The sequence below is a fragment of the Falco naumanni genome, unplaced genomic scaffold, assembly GCF_017639655.2.
Source record: "Falco naumanni isolate bFalNau1 unplaced genomic scaffold, bFalNau1.pat scaffold_302_arrow_pat_ctg1, whole genome shotgun sequence".
In the NCBI taxonomy this organism is placed as follows: Eukaryota; Metazoa; Chordata; class Aves; order Falconiformes; family Falconidae; genus Falco; species Falco naumanni.
Window position 1 is genome coordinate 14,882 of NW_024427435.1, and position 14,180 is coordinate 29,061.

At 45.3% G+C, this 14,180-nt stretch overlaps 1 long non-coding RNA gene and 1 pseudogene across 1 annotated transcript; one reads left to right on the forward strand and one right to left on the reverse strand.

The window, feature by feature from the left end:
- Positions 1-1,196: 1,196 nt before the first annotated feature.
- LOC121082113 lies at positions 1,197-3,887 on the reverse strand (annotated as a pseudogene).
- Positions 3,888-6,107: 2,220 nt separating this feature from the next.
- On the forward strand, positions 6,108-10,385 carry LOC121082114. The gene is made up of 2 exons (XR_005825907.1): positions 6,108-6,166; positions 10,089-10,385. It is a non-coding gene; the product is annotated as an uncharacterized LOC121082114 (long non-coding RNA).
- The last annotated feature ends 3,795 nt before the right edge of the window (positions 10,386-14,180 follow it).

The following is a 14,180-nucleotide window of genomic DNA, read 5'->3' on the forward strand; positions in this document are numbered from 1 at the left end:
TGTCCTACCTGGCCCTATATAATATATATAATATTGTACATACATACATGTATATATATTAAAAATATAATTCTTTTTAGATCAACGGGATGGATTACGCAATAATCAAGGTTGACCACCAATTCCACTGACACCTCATTGGCAAGTGTGAAGAGGAAGATGAAGCCCAAGGCTCACAGTATTGGTGGATCTCATTTGATGGTGCGTCTGTGTAGTGTGGCTAGTCAGCTGAATACCTTAATGCCAGTTGGGATGGCGATGATTATAGTGGCGGTGATGAAGTATGCTTGGGTGTCTACGTCTATTCCTACAGTTAATATGCGGTGGGCTCATAAGATAAAGCCCAGGAATCCAATCGATAGTATAGCTCAGACTATTCCTACGTAGCCGAATGGTTCTTTTTTTCCTGCATAATACGTTACAACGTGTGAGATTATTCCAAAGCCGGCAAGGATTAAGATGTAAACTTCTGGGTGGCCAAAGAATCAGAACAGGTGCTGGTAGAGAATGGGGTCTCCTCCAGTGGGGTCAAAGAATGTAGTGTTTAGGTTTCGGTCGGTCAGTAGTATGGTGATGCCAGTGGCCAGGACTGGAAGTGAGAGCAGTAGGAGTACGGCAGTGATGAGTACGGATCATACGAATAGGGGAGTTTGATATTGCGATAAGGCAGGGGGGTTTATGTTACTGGCTGTTGTGTTAAAGTTGATGGCCCCTAAGATGGAAGACACACCTGCGAGGTGTAGGGAGAAGATGGCTAGGTCTACTGAGGTGCCAGCATGGGCTAGGTTGCCTGCTAGGGGCGGGTATATGGTTCATCCTGTTCCGACTCCAGCTTCTACTGTGGAGGACGCTAGGAGCAGTAGGAAGGACGGAGGTAGTAGTCAGAAACTTAAGTTGTTTATGCGGGGGAATGCTATGTCTGGGGCTCCAATTATAAGGGGGACTAGTCAGTTTCCAAACGCTTCGATTATATTGGGTATAACTATGAAGAAGATTATTACAAAGGCATGGGCGGTGATGATGACATTGTAGATTTGGTTGTCTCCTAGGAGAGTTCCTGGTTGGCCAAGTTCTGCTCGAATAAAGAGGCTGAGGGCGGTACCAGATATGCCTGCCTGTGCTCCGAAGAGTAGGTATAGGGTGCCAATGTCTTTGTGGTTTGTTGAAAATAGTCATCGGTTGATGAAGGTCATGGGTAAGATGGCTGAGTGTTTAGGCGTTAGGCTGTAGTCCTTTTTACAGAGGTTTAAATCCTCTTCTTATCGACTCTGTGGTGAAGTTCATGTTGAGTTGCAAACTCATTGATGTACACTGAGAGTGTGCCGGAGTCTGGTAGACAGAAGCTTGTTGGTTTGAGCGTCTAGCTATTAATTAGAAGTTTATGGGATCGAGGCCGTCTGTCTAGGCTTATCGCGGAGGCCCCAGCTTAATTAGAGTATCTGAGTTGCATTTAGATGGTGCAGATTTAGTATCCTGCAGGCTTTAGTGGTGTGGGCAGAAACTAAGAGGATTTAACTCTTATTTAAGGCTTTGAAGGCCTTCAGTTTGGTAGGCAGGTTATCCTAAGTTTCTTAGGTCATGGTCAAGATCGCGGGAGAAAGGGGGAGAAGGAGGACTGACAGGGAAATTAAGGTAGCAATTGGTGTGCCTGTGGATTTGTTATTATATCATTGTTTTATGAAGTTTGTACTGTTTGGTGGGAGTGTGATTGTGGAGCAATATGCCAGTCGTAGGTAGAAAAATAAACCTAGTAGGGAGAGTATTGAAATAATTATGGCTGCGGTTGATCTCTCTTGCTTGGTTAGTTCCTGGATAATGAGTCATTTTGGTGAAAAGCCAGTGAGTGGGGGTAGGCCAGCTAGGGATAGTAGTGCTAGCATCAAGGATGCGTTTAGTGATGGTATTATTGTTCAGGAGGTTATTATTGTGGATAGTTTTGAGTTGGTTGTGTTGAGGGCTAAGAAAATGGAGGCGGTTATTATGGAGTATAGGTAGAAGGTTGTTATTGTTAGCTTGGGGTTGTATATGAGGATGATGGTTATTCAGCCTAGGTGGGCGATTGATGAGAAAGCTAGGACTTTTCGGATTTGTTTGGTTAAGTCCTATTCACCCTCCGATGGCTGCGGATACAATGGCCATGGTTGTCAGTAGGAGTGGGTTCAGTGAGCGGGCAGTTAAGAAAAGAATAGTGATGGGGGGAGTTGTATTAATGTAGAGAGGAGTAGGGCAGTGGTTATAGGTGAGCCTTGTATGACCTCTGGAAATCAGAAGTGAAAGGGTACTAGGCCTAGTTTTATTGCGATTGCTGTAGCTAGTAGTAGGGAGGCTGTTGGGTGGGTTAGTCAGGTAATGTCTCATTGTCCGGTGAATTGTGCGTTGATTGTGCTTGAGAAGAGGATTAATGTGGAGGTGGTTGCTTGGATGAGAAAGTATTTGGTTGCAGCTTCAATAGCTCGAGGGTGGTGTGATTTTGAAATGAAGGGGATAATGGCAAGGGTGTTGATTTCTAGTCCAGTCCAGGCTAGTATTCAGTGGTTGCTTGCAATTGTGATGGTTGTTCCTAGTAGAAGGCTTAAGGAGAATGTTAGTTTTGTGAGGGGGCTCATTTAGTAGAGGAAGGGGTTAAACCATCATTTCCGGGGTATGGGCCCAATAGCTTTTGTTTAGCTGACCCTACTAGGAAGTAATATAAGGGGAGTATGGAGGGCTTTGATCTCTTCTGTGCAGGTTCAATTCCTGTCTTCCTAAGGTTTTGCAAGGAAATGAGAGGGTTGGTAGACCTCTGTGTTCACTTTATCATAGTGACCCTTAGACATTCAGGCACCTTTCCTTATGTGGGTGTGTTTTTAAGCGGGGGGGAGACCTGCGTAGCAGATTGGTATGCTAGTGTGTCAGAGACATAGGGCTAATGTTAGTGGTAGGAAGTTTTTTCAGAGAAGGTGTATGAGTTGGTCATAATGAAATCATGGGTATGAGGCGCGGACTCAGAGGAAGCCAGAGGAGAGGAGGAGGGTTTTTGTGGCGAGGATTATTGGGAATAGTTCTAAGGGGAGGCCTAAGGAGCTGGGGTTGATGAATAGAATGGTGGTGAGTGCGTTTATTAGTATAATGTTTGCGTATTCAGCTAGGAAGAATAAGGCAAATGGGCCTGCGGCGTATTCTACATAGAAGCCTGAAACGAGTTCGGATTCTCCCTCTGTCAGATGGAATGGGGCGCGGTTGGTTTTGGCAAGGGTAGAAATGTATCATATTATTGTGAGAGGTCAGGTGGAGAAGATGAGGTATAAGGGCTCTTGGGTGGTAGCAAGGGTGTTTAGGGTGTAGTTTCTGCTTAGTATGATTACGGAGAGGAGGAGGATGGCCAGTGTCACTTCATATGAGATGGTCTGTGCGACTGCTCGGAGGGCGCCGATCAGGGCGTATTTCGAGTTTGAAGCTCAGCCTGATCACAAGATTGAATATACTGCTAAGCTTGATATGGCTAAAAGGAATAGTAGGCCTAAATTCAAGTCTGTGAGGGAGAAGGGCAGGGGGAGGGGAGTTCAGATGGAGATTGCAAGAGGGAGGGCTAGTACTGGGGTCAGGGTGAAGAGCAGGGGGGAGGAGGTTGATGGTCGGATGGGTTCTTTGGTAAATAGTTTTACGCAGTCTGCTACGGGCTGTAGAAGTCCAAAGGGGCCGACAATGTTTGGGCCCTTTCGGGCTTGTATATAGCTTAGGATTTTTCCTTCTAATGTTAGGAAGGCTACGGCGATTAGGACTGGAAGAGCATAGGCTGAAAACATGATAAGGTGTATTAGAGGTGTTGGTTGGGTCATGGTTGAGTTGTGGGGAGCTAGGGAGAGGATTTGAACCCCTAGTTAAAGGGCTTAAGCCTTTTGCATTTGCCAGGCTTTGCTACACTAGCGACCCTTTTTTAGGTGTTTGAGGTAGGTAGTCCCTTGAGCAATTTAGTTGAGGTCATTGCTTGGGGAGAGGAGGCATGCCTGGAAGTATTGGCCCCACCTTTCCGGTCCTTTTGTACTGGGAAGGGTTTGTCATAGATAGAAACCGACCTGGATTACTCCGGTCTAAACTCAGATCATGTAGGACTGTTAATCGTTGAACAAACGAACCCTTAATAGCGGCTGCACCATTGCGATGTCCTGATCCAACATCGAGGTCATAAACCTCTCCGTTGATGGGGGCTCTTGGGAGAGATTGCGCTGTTATCCCTGGGGTAGCTTGGTCCATTGTTCAACCATATTGGGTCTGGTTGCTGTTTGCACGTTGATGGGTGGTTCTTGGTTAAGATAGGTGGTCTTATTTTTGGAGGGTGTGTTTTACTCCAAGGTTGCCCCAACTGAAAAATTATAGGCCAGTGTTGTGGGTGTAGTGTGCCTGATAGGTTTAGGTTTGGTGCGTGGTGGCCACTGATTTTTAAGTTGCATGGGGTCTTCTTGTCTTATGGTTTTATTCCTGCTTTTGCACAGGAAGATCAATTTCACTGATTATCTTAAGAGACAGTTAAGACCTCGTTTAGCCATTCATACAGGTCTCGATTTATGGGAAAATTGGTTGTGCTACCTTTGCACGGTTAGGATACCGCGGCTGTTGAATGTAGTGTCACTGGGCAGGCATCACCTCGGATACTTGTCAGGCTGGAGGCTATGTTTTTGGTAAACAGTTGGGCCTTGTTTGCCGAGTTCCTTTTACAGATTTTAATCTTTCTAGTGGGTGCACCTGGGTTGGGTTAACAGCCTGCTAGAATGCTTGATCTTGTTGTAGTTGGGACATTAATGTTTCTGTTAATGGTATTTGGTATTAAGTTTGTGCTTGAGAGGTAGTAGATTACCTAGTTACTCATTTTAGCATTAGCTCTTCTATGGTTGGTAGATTGACCTGCTAGTTTTGAAGGGAGTCGTGTTGGTTTTGTATTTTTTACATGGAGCTTTGACACATTCCTTGTTGGTGGCTGCTTGAAGGCCTACAATTTTGAAAAAGTTTTTGAGTTATCCACTAGCGAAGGCTGTATTCTTTCTTAAAGGAGCTGTACCCCCTTTAAATGGCTCTTAGCTCACTTCACTTTGGGCTGTTGGGAGTCCCTAGGGGAGAGGCTAAGGGCGAACTTAGATTCGCTTCACAGGTAACCAGCTATCACCCAGCTCGGCTGGCTTTTCACCTCTACTGGCAAGTCATCCCACTCTTTTGCAACAGAGACGGGTTCGCTCAGGGGCAGCGGCTTATAAGTAGCTCGCATGGGTTTTGTGGGGGCAAGCTTAAGTTCACTTTGCTTGGTTGTTCTTGCGAAACCACAATGCAGAAGGTAAAAGGGCGTATCTTTGCTGTTTATTGCTTGAGGTTTCACTTTTATTTCACCTATCCCTTGCGGTACAGAGCTCTATTGCACCAGTGGGCCTTTTCTATCGCCTACACTAAGGTAAGAAAATGTTTTAGTTTAGTGATGGAGGGGTGAATTTTTAATTTTTTGGGCGTTGTGGTTGGGCTAGAGGAGGCTCAGGGCAATCTGGTTGGTGACAGACATCTTTCAGGTGTAAGCGGAGTGCTTTACTCTTATAGCTACGCCCCGGTATACTAAGTACACCTTCCCGTACACTTCCCTTGTTACGGCTTAACTCATCTTTGGCTATAGTGGTGGATTAGTTATTTGGGGTTGGTAGCTTGTGAGGAGGGTGACGGGCGGTATGTATGTGCCTCAGGGCCGACTTAAAGTAGGGTTACGTTATCCTGCTTTACTGCTAAATCCGCCTTCCAGAAACAATTTCATGCTTCCTTCCGTTGAAGTGTTCTATCTTAGAAAATGTAGCCCGTTAATTCTACTCCGTGGGCTATACCTTGACCTGTCGTGTTAACGGGGTGGTTATTGTGCTCACTGTGCATCCCTCAATTAGGGTGAGCTGGCGATGGCAGTATGTAGGCTGTTTCTGGTGAGGAGTGGTAGGGTGTAGCGTGGGGTGTCGTTTACAGAACAGGCTCCTCTAGGTGGGTTTGGGGCACCGCCAAGTCCTTAGAGTTTCAAGCGTTTGTGCTCGTAATTCTCGGGCAGATGTGTTTTGGTATGGTGTACATCAGGATTTAGGGCTAGGCATAGTGGGGTATCTAATCCCAGTTTGAGCCCTAGCTTTCGTGGGGCCTGGTCCGTCAGGTTTACTAGGATCATCTTTAGGTTGGCCTTAGGGGTATCTCGGGCTTATGACAGCTTAGTTGTGTTTCAGTTTCCTAGTTATTATGACAAGCTCTCGTCATCTACATATAATCTATATATAAGATTGTTTTTTCAGTATCACATTGCATCTAGATGATGCCCCAAAACTTGCCTTTTCCATTGCAAGCATCAACATGCAAGCTCTGTTGGAGAGATATCAGTGGGTTGGACTGCCACAAGGTATGAAAAATAGCCCTACAATGTGTCAATGGTATCTTGCAAAAATACTCGGTCCTGTCTGTAATGCTATACCTACTGTGTTATTGTATCATTACATGTATGACCTTTTAGTGGCAGCACAACATCACGAAGTCATGGAGAAAGCTGTAGCCCTTGTCACAGATGCCGTGAATTCGGCCGGTCTCTCTATAGCACCAGAAAAGGTCCAAAAGTTTCCCCCTTGGAAATATCTGGGCTGGTGGATAAGAGCACAAACTATTATTCCTCAACCATTGCAGATCAATACCAATGTAAGAAACCTGCATGATGCACAGAAACTACTGGGAACAATAAATTGGGTTCGACCGTTATTGGGAATTTCTAATACAGACTTGGGTCCTCTGTTTGACATACTAAAAGGGTACACTAATCTTTGTTCTCCACGTGATCTTAACTCTGAAGCAGATACATCTTTACAAAAGGTTGCCTCAGCTATTGTTCTCGACAGGCCCACCGATGGGCCCCTGAATTGTCTTTTTACTTGAAAATTTTAAACGCTGTACGACAGCCTCATGCCCTGATATTTCAACGGGACCTTCAGAACTCAGACCCCCTGTTGATTATTGAATGGATCTTTTTAACTAACCAGCCTACAAAACCTATTTTGACACAAGATGAAATGTTTCCCTCTCTGATTACTAAAGCTAGATCACACCTGCTAACCTTATCAGGGAAGGATTTTGTCTCTATTTGTCTACCAATAACAACAGTATACATAAAATGGCTTTATCGGCAATCTGACACCTTTGTTATGGCACTTGCCGACCATACAGGTCAAAAAACTTCCCATCCGCCTTCACACAAACTGTTTAACATTGATTTTCGTCTGATGTTAAAACCCAGAAGCAGCGAACAACCCTTACAGGCACTTCCTGTGTTTACAGGTGGATCGGGCAAATCACATAAATCTGTTCTTCTGTGGTGGGATGATCAACGGAGACAATGGCATTCGGACATAGAGACAGTCTCCGGTTCACCTCAAATAGTAGAACCGAATGCAGTTGTTCGTGTTTTCCAAAAACGGAACGGACCCCTCAACCTTGTTACCGATTCTGCTTATGTTGCAGGTATTGTTACATGAGCTGAAGCTTCTGTGCTGCGGAGTGTTTCGCATTCCCAACTTTTTACCCTGTTACAGGAACTTATTTTCCTTTTGGACTCTCGATCTGCGCCTTATTTTGTTATGCATATTAGGTCTCATACTCACTACCTGGTTTTCTTGCAGAAGGCAATCGACGAGCTGACCTATTGACGTTACCCGTTCAAGTGCTGCCAGACCGGATTGCACAAGCTAAACTAAGTCACTCTTTTTTTTTTTTTTTCCAGTGAAATGCTGGAGCTCTTAAGCGACAGTTTGACCTTACTTCTCAACAAGCATCAAATATTATTGCTGTCTGTCCTGATTGTCAAAAACATTCTTTCCCATCAATTGCTACAGGAGTTAATCCTAGAGGATTACAAAGCCTACAATTATGGCAAACGGATGTCGCACATGATTCTGAATTTGGTAACCTTAAATATATCCATTCTTCCGTTGCTACATTTTCAGGTGCCTTGTTTGCCTCTTGTCACACAGGAGAAAAGGCACGAGGTGTTCGTAGACACTTAATGCGTGCTTTTGCTACTTTAGGTCTTCCCTTGAAGATCAAGACAGGTAATGGTCCAGCTTATGTTTCCACAACTGTAAAAGCCTTTTTTGCCCTATGGGGTATAACTCATATTACTGGCATTCCTCCTTCCCCCACCGGTCAATCTCTCATTGAACGGTCTCATCAGTCTCTAAAACGTTTGTTACAACAACAAAAAGGGGGAACGGGAATGGCTATTCCGGAGGAACAGTTACAGAAAGCATTGTGTGTTTTTAATCTTTTGAATTGTTCTTTCATAGATAACAACCCACCGAGAGTTCGACATTTCACTGCAAATACCTCCTTCGAGGCATGGGTTAAAGCCCCACTATTGGTCCGAGATCCAGAAACAGGTAAAATTATGGGACCGTATCCTCTTGTTACATGGGGAAAAGGTTATGCTTGTGTCTCTACAGAAAAAGGACCTAGATGGATCCCAGCGAAGAATGTAAGACCTTTCCGTGAACCTTTACCGCAGGCAACCGATACCGACACCGACCCTACAGAATGAAATAAAAACTGTGTGAGGATTACTGTTTTGCATTCATGTTAGATACCCAAAATCGGGACATAGAATATAGATTTCGCTTTTTACAGCGCCTAGAACGAACACTATCACCCTGGATCAAACCTCTTAAGAAAGGTAATTCTCTCGGACCGAGCAGGGGAACGGGACAACTCATTGTACACGGAGCATGTACATGGAACAAGGATTCCCTTGACACCGATAAGGGGAAGGGAGGATTCATCATGAGAGAACAACTAGGTGTTATGAAGGAGAATAGGAAAGAGAAACATGGTTATTTAGTGTTTAATAGGTGTCTGCGCGCTTGTAGAGATGTATAGTTATGTAACCACAGGAGCGGTTTCTGCCCTGAGCCTGGTGGCGCGCACAGCTGCGGTTTGTGTCCTGGCTCAGAGATGTAAACAGGGGCTTCCCTGTTATGCTAAAGTGTCTCTCTCTGCATAAAAAAAGAGGGAATGAAGGGAATGACCCCAGAGGTATGTTCAGAGAAGGCATGCTATGTTTCGAACTTTTTGGATGGAACCAGTTCTCGTTTGGCGTGCCCTTCCACCTACGTGTAATGTTAATCCAAAAGAAGATGATGTTGTTCACACTTTGAATGTCAATCATTGTCTTTCTGTAGGTGCTAATGTAGTAGGGAGGCTATGATGGGAGCGTGTCGCAGCGGTTCTTCTCTTATCCGGAGTAACGGCAGGGAAAGCATTAAAGAGTTAAATCACCTTGTTTGGTAGGCAGTTGAGAATGTGAGTCAAAATTGCCACTGCTTTTTGTTGTTGCTTCAAGGACGCGGCTGTGAGGATTTTGATGGCATGTGCTGCGTGGATTTTAGGCGCCCCATTGCAGCAACATGGTATCAAAATCTGAGAAAATTTCAGCCTTTTTTGGCATCCATTCACTCAATTGGCAGTATTGTTTGTTTGCTATTACCTTGGTCGCTGTCATGTTTGCAAGGGCCCTGCAGAACATGGCAAACCTGGTACTAGCTGTTCAAAAACAACAAGGGGCAACTGTAAAATTGTACGGAACAAAGACAGTGGGTTATTTTGACATTGACAATATGTCTTAGTCGGTTTTTTATTTGCTCTATTACTTATGCCTTGTTTTTACTCGTTGGCTTTCAAAGGTTCTTTTGTGCGACAGGAAGGGGGAGATGCAGGAGCGGGCTGGAAACTAGGACCATGTGTGGCAATCGGTCAGCTGAGGGGAATGTGCTCGAGCTTGTCTAGACAACACTTAACGTGATGAGGCATGTTTACAGAGCACAGGGGAGTGGGAGACGGGTGGCGCCAAGGAAAGGTAACACCTTGCTGTTAATGGCTGGTAGTTAACCACCAGTCAGGGGTTGCCTAGTATGCAAGGCTTAGCTTCAAGAACCAATTAGTTTAAAAAGCGCAGCTTCTGGAAGCGTATAAAACCTCGTGCTTCTCTACAACACATTGACGTTTGCTTGCATCAAGCTGCATCCAGTCTCTTCATTCGCCGCAGTCAGGTTCGCTAGCATCATCTTTAGGTTGGCCTTAGGGGTATCTCGGGCTTATGACAGCTTAGTTGTGTTTCGGTTTCCTAGTTATTATGACAGGCTCTAGTCGACTCGTTACACCGTGTGACCGTTGGCTTGGGTTTCTTGTGTGACCGCGGCGGCTGGCACAAGATTTACCAACCCTGAAGGCTGCCGTGACTAAGTCAAGCTTGCGCTTATTGCTTACTGTTAATTTCTGCTGAGTGCCCGTGGGGGTGTGGCTGAGCAAGGCGTCTTGGGCTACAGTTGGTAGTGTGTGCCTGATGCCTGCTCCTTTGGTCTTGGCAAGAGGCCTAGGGCATTTACACTGGGCCGCAGATACTTGCGTGTATGTGTCTAGCAGGAGCCAACTGTAAGGTTAGGACTAAGTCTTTTGTCCTCGGCTTTCGTATTGTACGCCATCTTGGCATCTTCAGTGCCACGCTTTTGGATTGTAAGCTACGGGGACGTGGCTTCGTTGGTCTCGTTGGCTTCTTTGGCTGTTTGGGTGCCTATAGTCTTAGGGGCGTGTGTGTATGGGGGATTTGGGTTAATATGATTTTGGTGTTGGGTAGGTGGTGTTTATGGGCTATATAAGATGTCAAGGAGAAGGCTAGGTTTGAGTGGTAAAGGTGTTAGAGGTTCTCGTGGTTGAATTGTGCAACAATAGTTTGTCAGGCTGTAGGTCCCGGGGAGGTGCCGGGCGAGAATATACAGGTCAAAAAACTTCCCATCCGCCTTCACACAAACTGTTTAACATTGATTTTCGTCTGATGTTAAAACCCAGAAGCAGCGAACAACCCTTACAGGCACTTCCTGTGTTTACAGGTGGATCGGGCAAATCACATAAATCTGTTCTTCTGTGGTGGGATGATCAACGGAGACAATGGCATTCGGACATAGAGACAGTCTCCGGTTCACCTCAAATAGTAGAACCGAATGCAGTTGTTCGTGTTTTCCAAAAACGGAACGGACCCCTCAACCTTGTTACCGATTCTGCTTATGTTGCAGGTATTGTTACACGAGCTGAAGCTTCTGTGCTGCGGAGTGTTTTGCATTCCCAACTTTTTACCCTGTTACAGGAACTTATTTTCCTTTTGGACTCTCGATCTGCGCCTTATTTTGTTATGCATATTAGGTCCCATACATCACTACCTGGTTTTCTTGCAGAAGGCAATCGACGAGCTGACCTATTGACGTTACCAGTTCAAGTGCTGCCAGACCGGATTGCACAAGCTAAACTAAGTCACTCTTTTTTTTTTTTCCAGGGAAATGCTGGAGCTCTTAAGCGACAGTTTGACCTTACTTCTCAACAAGCATCAAATATTATTGCTGTCTGTCCTGATTGTCAAAAACATTCTTTCCCATCAATTGCTACAGGAGTTAATCCTAGAGGATTACAAAGCCTACAATTATGGCAAACGGATGTCGCACATGATTCTGAATTTGGTAACCTTAAATATATCCATTCTTCCGTTGCTACATTTTCAGGTGCCTTGTTTGCCTCTTGTCACACAGGAGAAAAGGCACGAGGTGTTCGTAGACACTTAATGCGTGCTTTTGCTACTTTAGGTCTTCCCTTGAAGATCAAGACAGGTAATGGTCCAGCTTATGTTTCCACAACTGTAAAAGCCTTTTTTGCCCTATGGGGTATAACTCATATTACTGGCATTCCTCCTTCCCCCACCGGTCAATCTCTCATTGAACGGTCTCATCAGTCTCTAAAACGTTTGTTACAACAACAAAAAGGGGGAACGGGAATGGCTATTCCGGAGGAACGGTTACAGAAAGCATTGTGTGTTTTTAATCTTTTGAATTGTTCTTTCATAGATAACAACCCACCGAGAGTTCGACATTTCACTGCAAATACCTCCTTCGAGGCACGGGTTAAAGCCCCACTATTGGTCCGAGATCCAGAAACAGGTAAAATTATGGGACCGTATCCTCTTGTTACATGGGGAAAAGGTTATGCTTGTGTCTCTACAGAAAAAGGACCTAGATGGATCCCAGTGAAGAATGTAAGACCTTTCCGTGAACCTTTACCGCAGGCAACCGATACCGACCCTACAGAACGAAATAAAAACTGTGTGAGGATTACTGTTTTGCATTCATGTTAGATACCCAAAATCGGGACATAGAATATAGATTTCGCTTTTTACAGCACCTAGAACGAACACTATCACCCTGGATCAAACCACTTAACAAAGGTAATTCTCTCGGACCGAGCAGGGGAACGGGACAACTCATTGTACACGGAGCATGTACATGGAACAAGGATTCCCTTGACACCGATAAGGGGAAGGGAGGATTCATCATGAGAGAACAACTAGGTGTTATGAAGGAGAATAGGAAAGAGAAACATGGTTATTTAGTGTTTAATAGGTGTCTGCACGCTTGTAGAGATGTATAGTTATGTAACTACAGGAGCGGTTTCTGCCCTGAGCCTGGTGGCGCGCACAGCTGCGGTTTGTGTCCTGGCTCAGAGATGTAAACAGGGGCTTCCCTGTTATGCTAAAGTGTCTCTCTCTGCATAAAAAAAGAGGGAATGAAGGGAATGACCCCAGAGGTATGTTCAGAGAAGGCATGCTATGTTTCGAACTTTTGGATGGAACCAGTTCTCGTTTGGCGTGCCCTTCCACCTACGTGTAATGTTAATCCAAAAGAAGATGATGTTGTTCACACTTTGAATGTCGATCATTGTCTTTCTGTAGGTGCTAATGTAGTAGGGAGGCTATGATGGGAGCGTGTCGCAGCGGTTCTTCTCTTATCCAGAGTAACGGCAGGGAAAGCATTAAAGAGTTAAATCACCTTGTTTGGTAGGCAGTTGAGAATGTGAGTCAAAATTGCCACTGCTTTTTGTTGTTGCTTCAAGGACGCGGCTGTGAGGATTTTGATGGCATGTGCTGCGTGGATTTTAGGCGCCCCATTGCAGCAACATGGTATCAAAATCTGAGAAAATTTCAGCCTTTTTTGGCATCCATTCACTCAATTGGCAGTATTGTTTGTTTGCTATTACCTTGGTCGCTGTCATGTTTGCAAGGGCCCTGCAGAACATGGCAAACCTGGTACTAGCTGTTCAAAAACAACAAGGGGCAACTGTAAAATTGTACGGAACAAAGACAGTGGGTTATTTTGACATTGACAATATGTCTTAGTCGGTTTTTTATTTGCTCTATTACTTATGCCTTGTTTTTACTCGTTGGCTTTCAAAGGTTCTTTTGTGCGACAGGAAGGGGGAGATGCAGGAGCGGGCTGGAAACTAGGACCATGTGTAGCAATCGGTCAGCTGAGGGGAATGTGCTCGAGCTTGTCTAGACAACACTTAACATGATGAGGCATGTTTACAGAGCACAGGGGAGTGGGAGACGGGTGGCGCCAAGGAAAGGTAACACCTTGCTGTTAATGGCTGGTAGTTAACCACCAGTCAGGGGTTGCCAAGTATGCAAGGCTTAGCTTCAAGAACCAATTAGTTTAAAAAGCGCAGCTTCTGGAAGCGTATAAAACCTCGTGCTTCTCTACAACACATTGACGTTTGCTTGCATCAGGCTGCGTCCCGTCTCTTCATTCGTCGCAGTCAGGTTCGCTAGCATCATCTTTAGGTTGGCCTTAAGGGGTATCTCGGGCTTATGACAGCTTAGTTGTGTTTCGGTTTCCTAGTTATTATGACAGGCTCTAGTCGACTCGTTACACCGTGTGACCGTTGGCTTGGGTTTCTTGTGTGACCGCGGCGGCTGGCACAAGATTTACCAACCCTGAAGGCTGCCGTGACTAAGTCAAGCTTGCGCTTATTGCTTACTGTTAATTTCTGCTGAGTGCCCGTGGGGGTGTGGCTGAGCAAGGCGTCTTGGGCTACAGTTGGTAGTGTGTGCCTGATGCCTGCTCCTTTGGTCTTGGCAAGAGGCCTAGGGCATTTACACTGGGCCGCAGATACTTGCGTGTATGTGTCTAGCAGGAGCCAACTGTAAGGTTAGGACTAAGTCTTTTGTCCTCGGCTTTCGTAATTGTATGCCATCTTGGCATCTTCAGTGCCACGCTTTTGGATTGTAAGCTACGGGGACGTGGCTTCGTTGGTCTCGTTGGCTTCTTTGGCTGTTTGGGTGCCTA